General features: G+C 46.0%; 2 protein-coding genes across 2 annotated transcripts in view; one reads left to right on the forward strand and one right to left on the reverse strand.

Annotated features, from left to right (window-relative positions):
- The window catches only part of LOC144695464 (uncharacterized), a 58,106-nt gene that overhangs the window by 39,988 nt on the left and 3,256 nt on the right, over window positions 1–14,862 (forward strand). The gene's annotated exons all lie outside the window — the stretch shown is intronic.
- The window catches only part of LOC144695274 (uncharacterized), a 291,857-nt gene continuing 283,629 nt past the window's right edge, over window positions 6,635–14,862 (reverse strand). Inside the window, exon 2 of the transcript XR_013579916.1 lies at window positions 6,635–6,741. The gene's annotated coding sequence lies outside the window, so the exon portion shown is untranslated. The remainder of the gene's footprint in view (window positions 6,742–14,862) is intronic.

Genomic DNA, 14,862 nt, shown 5'->3' on the forward strand with positions numbered 1-14,862 from the left:
GGCTTGACACTGTCCAGAGCAAAGCAGCCCACTTGATTGGCATCACATCCACAAACGTTCACTCCCTCCACCAATGACGCACAGTAGCAGCCATGCATACCATCTACAAGATGCCCTGCCGGAATTCACCAAGACTCCATAGACAGCACCTTCCAAACCCACAACCACTACCATCTTGACACACAAGGGCAGCAGATAGATGGGAACACCAACACCTGGAAGTTCCCCTCCAAGTCACTCACCATCCTGACTTGGAAATATATCGCTGTTCCTTCACTGTCGCTGGGTCGAAATCCTGGATCCCCCTTCCTAACAGCACTGTGGATGTACCTGCACCACATAGACTGCAGCGGTTCAGGAAGGCAGCTCACCACCACCTTCTCAAGGGCAATTAAGTTGGGCAATAAATGCTGGCCCAGCCAGTGAAGCCCACGTCCCGTGAATGATTTTTTTAAAAATCGGCTGCTTATAATTTAGAATTAACAGCCCTCCTGTAAAAGGAGGAAATGATTGAATAGATGCTCCCAAGGCGGGGCCAGAACAGAACTGGGAACTAAGGGAGTGAATTTGAGCGAGGGGTTGGAGGTTGCTCCTCCCCCTCAAAGCTGTGGACTGTCAGAATCCTGGGAAATCCCCACATCGGGTTTTCTTCCTCATCAATGAGAACTAACTTAAACCCCCTGATTAACTGATTGCAAAGTCTTCACCAGTTGCGATGACCATGTTTAAACTGAACTATATTTTAAATCCTGTGTGTGAGACAGTGAAGTGGTTGGGAGGTGACTTGATGGGAAACTGTAATACGGGCATTCACTGACCAAATGGTTAGAAGGTAAACTTCACCAGAAATCTAACAGAAAACAGACGGCCTGGGGAAGGATAAATAAAAAGTAAAGACCTTAACAAAAATACAGAGACCCATATAGAGAACGTGAAAAGAATCGAGCCTTGAACCCGAGACAAGACATCTGGTTCCAAGGCTGCCATGTTTCCCTTGCTTGGTATTTGAATGTTTCTGAGCTGATAGGAGTCCGAGTGTGGAGAGTCAATGATTCTGAGACTGACCTGGCTCAGGCAGGCAGGTGGGTACATGTCATTGTTGTAATTGGAGAATTCAAATCATCACCTGGTAATGATAGGGTTAAATCAGTCTCCATAGGGGAGATTCCCAAAGCACAGAAATTGTAGAGGGATTTGGTGTTGCATCGATTGACCTGACAGTACCTGGGAGTGGCTCTGTGGAGAGGGCGCTTCTACCCAGGGTGACATGGGATTGCTTCTTGCAATTTGATACCACGGCTCAGATATGATTTGTCAAGTTTTACTGACACTGAATCAAATGTAAACATTGTCACCAATAAGTGCTTTCACTTTGAACTATTTCATAGATTGAAAGGAAAAGGGTTAAAGAGTTAATTGACTCTGACATCCCGAATTCCACCAGTGCTAAAACTGAACATCATATCCGGCTGCTCATAGAAGCAAAAATGAAATGGGGCTGTTTGAACATATGCAACCTGATAATAAAGCAGCCGAGAGGTTAAGGCGATGCACCTGGAACCCATTGAGCCCTGTGTGAGTGGGTTTGAACCCTATCCTCACCGTTAGTTTTAGAATGTTTAAGACTTCATTGCATTTCGACACCTTCTGTCAATATCTCAGTGGGATTAATGTCATTGTTTACACTTTTCTCCTTCTTCTTAAGGTCTCCCTGGGGATTGAGGATGACTTGTTTCCAATCCGGTTCAATGGGCTCTGAGATTGTTGATCAGCCCATCTGCGATCTGCAGACTCTGTCACATGTGGAGCAGTTGGTGCTTTAAGGGTTGGATAGGTGGGTTGTTTGGAGGTGTGTTCACTCCATCAAACTCCTCGCCTTCACTTCTACATCTTCCATGATGAAGTTTCTCAATGTGTTCCGTGCCTTCATGAATGAGTCTTCTCCATTTTGGTCAGTCACAATCCAGGGTCCCCCAGAGTCAGTGGGGATGTTTGACCCCTTCAGGAATGCTTTGAGGACATCCCTAAAACATTCCCACTGCCCTGAGAGTCTCCTTCCCTGACCGAGTTCTGAGTAGGGCAGTTACTTTGGGTGTCTGGTGTCAGGCAAACAAACTACGTGTCCCACCCAGCGGAGCTGCTTTTGAGTGATGAGCACCTCCATGCTGGCAAGTTGGCCTGGGAGAGGACATTGCTGTTGGACCCCTTTTCTTACCTCCGGGTTTGGAGGGTCTTGTGAAGGCCCGGCTGGTGGAACTTCTCCAGTGATTTGAGGTGTCTGCTATAGGTTCTCCGAGTTGTCATGAGAGTATAATAATTTTCATAATATTTTTCTGGTTTATTGTAAAGTAGGTTTATGGGTGTTGTGTTGATCTGCCTCTGTGCGTGATTTAATTACATTTTGTAGCTAAGCAGACTGCAAGCTGAAGTTATCAGAAGAAGAAGTCGGGTGTAAAAGTGTCTTTAATATGCTAATGAATAAACATGGTTGTGGTCTTCGCATGTAAGGTGTAAAGGGAATTTGCATTTTTGATAGATGAAGGGGATTTGAATTTCAAAGAGGTTAATGAGAATAGTAGCGACATGAAAAGATTTATATTATAAGATAGGTAAAGTCCCAAAGACATATGGAAATAATGGATTTACACATTTAAAAGAGAGACATATGTAAAGGAGAATGAGGCTATGTCTTAGGAGAAGGCATTGTAAGACCAAAGAGAAATCAGTGAAGCCTCCAGTATTTATGCATAAAACTGCTGTCTATAGAAAGTGAAGCTGGAGAAAGCCACATTGAATTCCATGTCCAGGGTATTTTGCTAATGTTCTGGATCTGTTTAAAATCGACCAAATCTATTTTTGGGCCGTTGCCTTAAAGGGGGTGCAACTGGGATTCAGGTTAATTGGGGATTTTAGGGGTTGTTATAGTAGCAATTTGTACTTCTCTGTAGGTGCTTTAAATCTTCTCTTTTGTGAATAAATATTTTAATTTTAGTTTTTTATAAAATCTCTAAAGTCTTGATGGAATTATTACTTCTGAATTCAGGGCACTCACCTCGAAATAAATACAAATTGCAAAACCGTTGTGATAGCACAATCAAGTCTCCCTTGTTGATTTGATCCACCCCACCACACATGATCTGGTATGTCTCTGAAGCCTCTGAGCATACAGTAGAACGGGGATCACTGCTGCCCAGTAAACCATGACCTTACTCTCGGGTTTGAGATCCTGTTCCTCAAATATTCTTTTCCACAGTTGGCCAAAGGCTGTGCTGGCACATTGAGGGTGATGATGAATTTCATCACCTCTGAGTGCCTTCATTGAGTTGAGGTTCATAAAAGACAGAACATTGTTCACATTTTACAGGTTTTTGCCATTGATCTTAATCAACAGGGAGGTCTGTTGCTTTAGGAGTTGGTTGAAAGGGAACCTTAGTTTTCTAGGTACTTAGTGAAAGGCCCATTTTCCCATATACTTTGCAGAATAAATCAACAATGATAGCACACACGAGTGGCATCTACTCACTGAAGCTCAATAACTGACATTGGAGTGGTTTTGATTTTGGATTGAAGATGGTGCAGGTTGAACAGTTTCACCTCTATTCTGTAGATTATCTCCATGCCAGTGAGGAATGTGCTGTAGGTGAGATGCAGTATTGCAGTGAGGAATATTGAGAATAGAGTTGGTGCCAGGACACAGCCTTGTTTGACCCCAGTTTTCACTGATTTGGGGTTTGTGCTGGTTCCATTGGTGAGGATCACAGTTTGCATGGCATCATGCAGTAGGCGGAGGATGGTGACAAATTTCTGAGGGCAGCCAAATTTGAGGAGGATTCTCCATTAAGCTTCCCAGTTTACAGAGTGAAAAATTTTTGTTGGTTCTGCTCCTATCATTTTTCATGAATTTCCCAAGCAATGAAGACATTCCTGTGGTGCCTCCTGCAAAACTGCTCTGTGACTATGGAAGGAGTTCCACTGAAAGGAGGCAGTTCAGGAGGATCCTTCCAATGATCATCCCTGTGGTAGACAACAGTGGACTGTGGCACCCCCTTTTTAATCCCAACAACCGGGTCATTGGGCAGCAGTGGTGAAGAAGGCCTTCCTGCTCCCTCCCAACTTTTAGCACCGGGCATCCTTGTTTTAGGTCAGGAGCTCCTTCTGAGCTCACCAGATGACCAGGTGCCTGGGGGGGAGCAGGGATCTGAGATGCCGCCGCCCTTTGACCCAAATCCCATAGTGGAGACCAGAGAGAACCCCTCTGGCCTTGATCCTGGGGGTGGGATTGAGTTAGAGGTGGAGCCGTGTTTTATTTTATCCCTCGTTTGGTTAATTTAGTTTATTTGGTGGACTCTAAAAGAGCTAATTCTCCTTAACTTTCCTAACCCCATCTTGTTGCTCCCTGGACACCCACAGTGGAAGTGGGGGCAGCCTGCTGACTGCAATGCCCTGTCTGTGACGAATTTGGCAGGCATCCTCTGGAGAGCCCTAGCCTGCTTTCAGGGTCCTGCTGTGTGGCAGTGGCACCCTCCTTGGACTGTGAAGCTGGAGCTGCTGAGGTCACAGGAAGAGGGGAGTCGGATGGGCCGGACACTCCCAGAGTCACCTGGATGGATGGGCCTGGAGTGAGCACTGCTGATCCTCCTCTCGGACAGTGTGATGTGCTCACCAGATTGTGACCCTTAGGCCACTCTAAAGCTAGGTCCCACAGAGCTGTCTGTCTCCGTGCTGGTGGAGGGTGTGGGTGAGCACTGTGAAGGGACTTCAGGGAGGGTGCCTCCAGATTCCTCTTCAGAGGTTTCTTCGGTGCTTGTTTGGAGGCCCTGGGTCATGGACTCTGTCGGCTGTTTAGCAGATGTGCCTGCGGAAGCAGGGAGAGATAATTAGTGCATGGCAGTGGCCTGTGAAAGAGGACACATCACTCACTGTCTGATTGTTGCCTGATGGTTGTCTGATGGATGTTGCACTGCTGGACCCTCACTTGGTAGAGCAGCGCCAACCTCACCATCAACACAAGACCGGTCCCGGTCATCGCCGGCCAGCTGGATGGCTCTGTTTTCAAACTCCGTGAGGACCTTGATTTTGGGCATTCTGCCAATGGTCTGCAACCACTCTCTCTCTTGTTGTGTGCCAGCTTGTCCTGCATGGATAGAGAGGGGGAGAGTGTATCAGGATGCCTGCCAGGACAGATGATAAGTAAGCCTGGCCTGTGTGGGTGGTGAGTGGTCCCATGGATGGGATGAGGACAGTGATGGTGTGTGTGAGAGAGTGAATGGTGATGTCCCTTAAACTGGCAGTGAGTGAGGGCCCTGTGGATGTGTGATGGGTTTGTGAGTGTGTGAGTTGAGAGTGATGAGAAGAGTGACTTACCCTGGCAGAACGGAGGAGATCATTCACCATCTTGCGGCACTGGATGGCTGTCCTCTTTTGCCAGGTGTTGGCACTGACCGCCACTGCCTCCCAAACAGGATTGGCCATGTTGCTGCCCATCCTGAGGCAGGAGAGGGGGTACAGGATATCCCATTGGGCCTCCACGGCATCCAGCAGTTGCTCGAGGGACTCGCCGTTGAAGCAGGGGGCTGCAGTCTTTTTTCCTTTGCTGACCATGTCTCCTGGGCAGCGGTGGTGAGCTGGTGGTGATGAGCACTTTGCTGGCGTCTGCCTTTTAAACATGGCAGCCAGCATGATGCAACGGGGGTGCATAAGTAAAGTGGCTGGCTCGGGACAATACGTGTGAAAACCCGCCATCACCATCGCCATGAGGAACGCCATTTTACTTCATGCAAATTTGGGAAAATTCTGCCCTTAGAGTCCAGTTTGGAAGGTTCTGCCCATGAACACAAATGCTGCCAGAACTGTGGAGCTTTTACAGCACTTTCTGTTTTTATTTCATATCTCCAGCATCCGCAATATTTTCCTTGTCTGACTAAAGCAAATCTTTCCTTTAAAAAGTGAATTGAAACAGTTTCATTTAAGGGTGGTACATTGTGATCTGATTGGCTTCATGATCAATGCAGTGTGTAAACATCTACAGGATAATTTCTTCACTCATTTTACAACATGTTTGTGTTCCAATAAATGGTGGGTGGGGTTTGTACCGGGAGCGCAGAGCCTGAGGAATTATTGGTGGGGCTCTGACAAGTTTAAACCCCAATGTCCTGGTCAACATGGATCCTGCAATCAACATCACAGAAACAGATTATCTGGTCATTATTACATTGTGTTTGTGGGAGCTTGCTGTGCACATATTGGCTGCCACATTTCCTACATTACAACAGTGACCACACTTCAAAAATCACTTAATTGGCTGTAAAGTGCTTACGGACACCAAGTTTCTGGAAGTTGATAAAAAATGCAAAACTTTGTTCCTTTCTTTAGGGAACATTATGCTTCCTGTGAACTGAAAATTATAAACCCATTGATGGAGAAAGTATACCAGCCCACAGTGACATTGACCAATATATTGTGTACAGGACACTTACTGTAGGCTCCTGAGTGTTTCAGTGAATAGGAACACACTGTGTTGACAAATTAGGTAAAAAAAAATGAATTTATTGTGAGTTAAAGAAGATTGATAAAACATACAAACAACAGAATAATAGTTTACACCAAAATTTGAGTGAGCCAAAATAACAAAGCATTTGAAAATAACTCATGATATTTTCCAGAACATGAAATGAATCTTGGAAGAGTGTAAGGTGAACATATCACACTGTTATTACACTGAGGTATGATGGGCTGAGGAAACTCAGGTCTGTAGAGACTCAACCCCACTCCCTCACCATACTCAGGATAGTATGGCAGGAGAGTACAAACATTCCCCATGGTATTAGTCAAACACCCGTCACCTGAAGAGGATCTGTCTATAATTCACATCACCAACTAAAGCAGGGTCTGATTCTACCCCATACCCACTCCTGACAGCTGGCTCACTTTACTAATACACACACACTCACATCAGGGGAAACTCTCTCAGAATACTACAGACAGAAGTTTCTTTAAAATCCCTGTGCTTTAGTCTGGCTCCCAATTCCGACGGTCAGAAATGACACTGAACTTTAGTGGCACAGGATGGAGCTCATTTCTATTGTACAAACTCAGGCAGAATTGAGGAAATCAAGATAGGTTTGTAAATCTGATTCAGAGTGTAGAATGACACTGCAGTGATCTCCAAACATGTGTATCTCTGGTGGTCAGTTTAGTTTTGGCATGGAGGTGACCAAGGTAAATGAGTTTCCCATCGAGATGGTATTTAATACTGACACCAGAGGGCAGTTGATCTTTAATGAGGTGAATAGCCACTGTCAGGTAGATTGTAAATAGAATGGGGGCTATCACACAGCCTTGCTTGACACCAGACTGGATTTGGAAGGCTTCTGTTTCAGACCTCCCACTCAAGACAGTTGCAGTCATATCATCATGAAGCAATTGCAGGATGATGATCAAGTTTCTTGGACATCCAAATCATTGGAGCACAATCCACAGAGCCTCACGATTTACTGAGTCAAATACTTTGGTCACGTTGATGATGTAATGAAGAGTGACCACTTTGCAGAACACCTTCGGTCTGTCCGCAAGCATGACCCAGACCTCCGTGTCGCTTGCCATTTCAACACATCACCCGGCTCTCATGCCCACATGTCCGTCCTTGGCTTGCTGCATTGTTCCAGTGAAGCTCAACGCAAACTGGAGGAACATCACCTCATCTTCCGACTAGGCACTTTACAGCCTTCCGGACTGAATATTGCGTTCAACAATTTTAGATCATGAACTCTCTCCTCCATTCCCACCCCCTTTCCAACCCCCCACCCCTTTTTTTCCCAATAATTTATATAGATTTTTCTTATCCCACCTATTTCCATTATTTTTAAATGTATTTCCATCCATTGTTTTATCTCTGCCTTTTAGCCTACTTCGATTCTTTCACCCCACCCCACCCCCACTTGGGCTATCTGTACCTTGCTCAATCTGCTTTCTACCCTTAATGTCACCAGTTAGCACATTCCTTAGATAATATCACCACCTTCAACACCTCTTTGTCCTTTTGTATGTGACATCTTTTGGTTATCTCCACCTATCACTGGCCCTCTATCCAGCTCTACCTGTCCAACCCCTCCCTTAAACCAGCTTATATTTCACCTCTCTTCTATTTTTACTTAGTTCTGTTGAAGAGTCATACAGACTCGAAACATTAACTGTGTTCCTCTCCGCAGATGCTGCCAGACCTGCTGAGTTTTTCCAGGTATTTTTGTTTTTGTTTTGGATTTCCAGCATCCGCAGTTTTTTGCTTTTATCTGATGTAATGAAGAGTTCCTGGTGTTGTTCTCGACATTTTTCATGGGGTTTTCTAGCAACAAAGACCATGTCAGAGGTTCCTCTGGAAGGTCTGATGCCAAGTCAAAGTTCTAAGTGATGTCTGTATTACTCGATCCATGTGGAGGACTGATACCTGCTGGACAGATCATCGACTTGTTCGATCGGTGATGAACATCCACCCAGCACCAAGACATCACAAGGCCCAAAGGTCCAAGAGGAAGAAGATCAATGTCTCAGCCCTAAAACAGCCCGACCAAAGAGAGGAATTCCAGGTGCAGCTCATGACCAATCTGGAAAATCTTCACATATTCAACTCAATTCCTGAACAGTGGGATCAAATAAAGTTAGCTGTACTAAACTCCTGTGCCCAGACCATTGGGTTTGAGCATCATCATCACCAGGACTGGCTCGGTGAACATGATGCTCAAATATATGACCTCCTGGAACAAAAACAATCAGTCTTCATTGTCTTGCAGGACAGCCCAAGGTCACAACTCAAGAAGGCAGCATTTCAACAGCTCAAGGCTGATGCCCAAAGACAAATCCGCAAGATAAAGGACATGTGATGGAAAGAGAAAGCCCAAGAGATCCAACAGTATGCTGATCATCATGACATGTGAAGCTTTTGTTTTGAAGCCACCAGGGCCATCTCAAGTAAAAACAAAGTGCTACAGGTGCTGGAGATCTGAAATAAAAACAGAAAGTGTTGCAGAAACTCAGCAGGTCAGGCAGCATCTGTGGAGAGAAAAACTCCCACAGATGCCCCACAGATGCAGCCTGGCCTGCTAAGTTTCTCCAGCATTTTCTGTTTTATTTTAGGGCCACCTATAGACCGAGGTCAAATGGAGAAAATCCCCTTTGTTCACAGGATGGTGTTTCTCCCCTTAAGGATGACAATGTCATCATTAACGCTGGGAAGAACATTGTGAACAACTCCTCAACCATGAATCCACAGTGGCAGCTGATACCCTCCAGTCTATCCCCCAGTGCCTGTGGTAGAATCCATGAGTGAGTTACCATCGATGGAAGAGCTGCAGCAAACAATCAAACATATGAAAAGCAGCAAAGCCTGTGGCCCCGATGGTTTTCCAGCTGAGGCCTTCAAAGCTCACATCAAGACCAAATACACTCATCCTACAGATTTGGGAGGGAAAAACCTCTCCCTGACTTTAGGAATGTGACAACCATAACTATCTTGAAGAGGGGAGATAAATCACGCTGTGGAAACTATTAAGAGATATTTCCCTCCTGTCCATAGTATGAAAATCCTGGCACATAATCTCCTGAATTGACTGTGAACAGAAGCTCAGAACCTACATTATTCTATTAGAAGCTACATATATACACAAACAGGGCCCTGTCATTTGCAGACAAAAGGAACATGTTCACACATTGCATCTTTTTCAACTAAACAAAAACTCAGGGGACAGCCATTCCCTGGTTCATTCCCCAGGGCAATACCTTGATAGAGAATCGCCCTGCTGGGTTTGAAATTAAACAAAGCTTGGCAGTTAACTGTCACATTCTCCATGGCAACACTTGTACCAGAGTACAATTGCCAACCATTCAGCACTTGTTTCTCATGCAGTATAAATTGCTGTTCCTTTTACAGTTTGGGATTCTTGTTAATTGCTCTGATGAGTGAGATAAGAAACATTTCGACAGCATGTCTCTTTTCTCAGTAATACAGAGAATGTTGCAAGACAATGGAGCCTGTCACAGCCAAGGCACATCCTGCCCTCCCCCTGCCTACCCAGCTGGGCTCACTGATCAGGCACAGGATTCTTGGCTGATTGCCCCCCTTCCATAGATCAGAGATGCTGTGGCTAATTGAAGTACCTCCATTATTTTTTAAAATTTGTTCATGGGATGTGGGAATCACTGGCTGGGCCAGCATTTATTGCCCATCCCTAATTGCCTTTGTTCAGAGGGCATTTTTAAGGGTCAACCACTTTGCTGTGGGACTGGAGTCACATGTAGTTCAGACCAGGTAAGGGTGGCAGATTTCCTTCCTTAAAGGACATTAGTGAACCAGATGGGGTTTTATGACAATTGGTAATGGTTGAGTGGTCATCATCAGACTTTAAATTTCAGATTTTTATTGAATTCAAATTCCCCCCTCTGCCATGGTGGGAGTCAAACCCAGGTCCCCAGGGCATTACCCTGGCTGTCTGGATTACCAGTCCAGTGACAATACCATTTTGTCACCACCTCCCACTGCCTAAGGAGCTCATACCAATAGGTTTTCTCCCCTGTTTGAGTGTGTTGGTGGAGCAGGAGACACTCTGACTGTGTGAGAGGTTTGTCACACATCTCAGACCCGAATAGTTTCTCACCTGTGTGAATCCACCTGTGTTTCAAGAAATCAGACGAGTGGGTGAAAGCTGCCTCAAACATCACACCTGAAAGATTTCTCCCCTGTGTGAGTTCACTAGTGTTCCAGGATGCTTGAAGACTTCAAGAGAATTTTATTTGTAAATCTCACACTTAGAGTCACTCCTGTGTGTGAATCCCTGATGGACCAGGAGGTTTGGAGAGCTTGTGAAGGCTTTGCAAAAAAATTCATATTTGAATGGCTTCCCTTGGATGTGAATGTGCTGATGATTCACCAGGCCTGATGATTGTCCAAAGCCCTCATTATACACCTCAAACATAAACTGGTGCTCCCCGGTGTGAATACATTGGTGTTTCATGAGTGTTACTGAGAGAATGAAGGCTCAGTCACACACCTCACACTCAAACAGCTTTTCCTCAGTGTGGATGTGTCAGCATTTCATGAGCATTGCTTACTGTGTGAAGGCTCAGTCACACACCTCAAGAGTGAATGGCTTTTCCCCTGTGTGAATGTGCCAGTGACTTTAATAGGCCCAATAATTGAGCAAGGCCCTTATTACACACCTCACAAGTTTCTCCCATTGAATGCATTGGTGTCTGCAGAGATCCGATGAATCAGAGAATGATTTCTCACACGTGGACGGTTTCTCCCCAGTATGATTACGTTAGTGTTTACAGAAACCCGATGATGTTGAGAATGATTTCTCGCACATGTCACAGAGCAGTGGTTTCTCCCTTGTGTGAATGAGTTGGTGTGCGCGGAGGCTCGATGACTGCGAGAATGATTTGTCGCACACGTCACACACGAATGGCTTCTCCCTTGTGTGAATGAGCCAGTGATTTAACAGGCCAGATAACTGCATAAAGCCCTTATTACATACCTCACATGTAAATGGCTTCTACCATTTGAAGGCGTTGGTGTATACAAAATGAGATGGCCACATGAATGATTTGTTGCACACCTCACACTTTCTCCCCAGTGTAAATGTGCCGTGTTTCATGAGCGCCAATGACTTTGTGAAGGCTTGGTCGCATATCTCACACTTGAAAGGGATTCTGCTCTGTGTATCTCATCTCTGATGTATCAGGAGATCAGACAATTGGACGAAAGCCTTCTCATAAATCTCACATCTGAAGGGTTTCTCCTCTGCATGAATCCTCTGATGAACCAGGAGATTCGATGATGTTGAGAATGATTTGTCACACACCTTGCACCTGAAAGGTTTCTCCCCAGTGTGAAGGCATTGGTGTACGCGGAGGTCCGCTGATGTCAAGAACGAATTTGCACACACCTTACATGTGAATGGTTTCTCCCCTGTGTGAGAGCGTTGACATTTACAGAGATTCCTCGATGACGAGAATGATTCCTCACACATCTCACACTTGAACAGCCTTTCACCTGTTCCAGTCCTACTCCGGCCCCCTCCCACAACTCTTTCTCCGGTACATCGATGATTACTTCGGTGCTGCTTCATGCTCTCGTCGGGACCTGGAAAAATTTATTAATTTCGCTTCCAATCTCCACCCCTCCATCATTTTCACATGGTCCATCTCTGACACTTCTCTTCCCTTCCTTGACCTCTCTGTCTCAATTTCTGATGATAGACTGTCCACCAATATCCATTACAAGCCTACCGACTCCCACAGCTATCTCGACTACAGATCCTCACACCCCGCTTCCTGTAAGGACTCCATCCCATTCTCTCAGTTCCTTCGCCTCCGTCACATCTGTTCTGATGACGCTACCTTCAAAAACAGTTCCTCTGACATGTCCTCCTTCTTCCTTAACCGAGGTTTTCCACCCACGGTCGTTGACAGGGCCCTCAACCGTGTCCGGCCCATCTCCCGCGCATCCACCCTCACACCTTCTTCTCCCTCCCAGAAACATGATAGGGTTCCCACTGTCCTCACTTATCACCCCACCAGCCTCCGCATTCAAAGGATCATCCTCCGCCATTTCCGCCAACTCCAGCATGATGCCACCACCAAACACATCTTCCCTTCACTCCCCCGGCGGCATTCCGTAGGGATCGTTCCCTCCGGGACACCCTGGTCCACTCCTCCATCACCCCCTACTCCTCAACCCCCACCTATGGCACCTCCCCATGCCCACGCAGAAGATGCAACACCTGCCCCTTCACTTCCTCTCTCCTCACCGTCCAAGGGCCCAAACACTCCTTTCAAGTGACGCAGCATTTCACTTGCATTTCCCCTAACTTAATCTACTGCATTCGTTGCTCCCAATGCGGTCTCCTCTACATTGGAGAGACCAAACGCAAACTGGGCGACTGCTTTGCAGAACACCTGCGGTCTGTCCGCAAGAAAGACCCAAACCTCCCTGTCGCTTCCCATTTTAACACTCCACCCTGCTCTCTTGCCCACATGTCTGTCCTTGGCTTGCTGCATTGTTCCAGTGAAGCCCAACGCAAACTGGAGGAACAGCACCTCATCTTCCGACTAGGCACTTTACAGCCTTCCGGGCTGAATATTGAATTCTACAACTTTAGATCTTAAACTCCTCCTCCCCCCATCCCCACCCCATTTCCTCCCCCTCCCTTTTGTTTTTTTTTGTTTTCAATAATTTATATAGATTTTTCTTTTCCCACCTATTTCCATTACTTTTAAATCTACAACTAATACCTTGTCAGTCTTTCCACCCCACCCCCACTAGAGCTGTACCTTGAGTATCCTGCCATCCATTCTTAATTAGCACTTTTCTTAGATAATATCACCACCTTCAACACCTCTTTGATCCTTTTGTCTGTGACATCTTTTGATTATCTGCTCCTATCACTGCTTGCTTGTCCCTACAACCACCCCACCCTCAACTTCTCTCCCCCCCACCCCCCACCTTAAACCAGCTTATATTTCACCTCTCTCCTAACTATACTTCAGTTCTGTTGAAGGGTTGTGTGGACCCGAAACGTCAACTCTTTTCTTCTCCACCGATGCTGCCAGGCCTGCTGAGTTTTTCCAGGTAATTCTGTTTTTGTTTTGGATTTCCAGCATCCGCAGTAGTTTTTTGTTTTTATCTCTCACCTGTAGGAATGAGTCAGTGGTTCATGAGGCTCGATGAATGATTGAAGCTCTCGCCACACTTGGAGCCACTCACACTTCTTCCCAGCCTCACCCTGACCGATCGCCCACAGCCGAACCTTAGGAAAGGTAGGTTCTGATGGAAGGCTCCACACCACTGACCAGTCTGCTATTCCCCTGTGTGGGGGATCAGATACAAGCCCTTTCTTTTTCCTCACTTGACTGTCACACAGCCTCTGTTTCCAGTAGGGACACTGGATAGCACAGTTCAATGTTCATTGGGGTGATGGGCGAATTTGTCTTTCAAATATCATAAGTAGCCTTGAAAAAGTAACAAAGGGGGCGAAAAACTCCAGAAAGGTTTAGGTGAAATATCTGTGATTGGAGGAGCTGGAGCTCAGGAGAGACAGAATTTGTGATTGGAGGAGAAATAAAACCAAAACAAAAACATTTCCACAAATTGAAGCGAGAGAAAGAGACGGAAACAATTCTCTTCAGAGCTGAACCTCAGAACTTGGGATCAATGGGTTGCTGACGCTTTTTTTCTTCCTTTGGAATTATTTATTTTTTAAAGTCCGTTTTGAGTTGTGTTATTTATTGGGGGGGAGGGGCTGATTCTGGCAGCCACCAGTGAGGATGCCCTCAGCTGGGTCTTTTTAAAATTATTTATAAATAAACAATTCCCTCCTCCCGCCCCCCCCATCCCCCCCCACACACTCTCAGCCTCACCCTTCTCCTAGTTACAACAACCCTCCTTTTTCAATGGAAAAGGAAAAGAAAGGAAGAGAATTGGGATCTTGGCACTGCCATCGGTGGATCCAGAAGAGGGAGGGAGGACAAGATGGTGGAGGATCCAGTGCAGGTAAAGGGGCTCCGGCTGTGACTGTGAGGGGAAGGGAATGTGAGAGGGAAGGACAGAGAGAGAGAGAGAGAATGTAAGAGGGAGAAAGCAAGAGAGGGAATGTGAGAGGGTGGTCGGGGGGGAGAGAGAGAGAGAGGTTTTGGGGGGGGGAGGAATAGAGAGATATACTGAGGGGGAAAAGGAGGCCTCTCAGGGCCAGAGAGGGCAAAAGGCAACATTGCTCACTTCCTCTTTTGATCTGCTGTCAAACACATCCGAGGCTACACATCCCACACTGATGTTGTCAGTTTGAAAGTCTCCGAGGATGAAGAATGTTATTC

Source organism: Cetorhinus maximus, chromosome 21 (assembly GCF_964194155.1).
Source record: "Cetorhinus maximus chromosome 21, sCetMax3.hap1.1, whole genome shotgun sequence".
Taxonomy (NCBI): domain Eukaryota; kingdom Metazoa; phylum Chordata; class Chondrichthyes; order Lamniformes; family Cetorhinidae; genus Cetorhinus; species Cetorhinus maximus.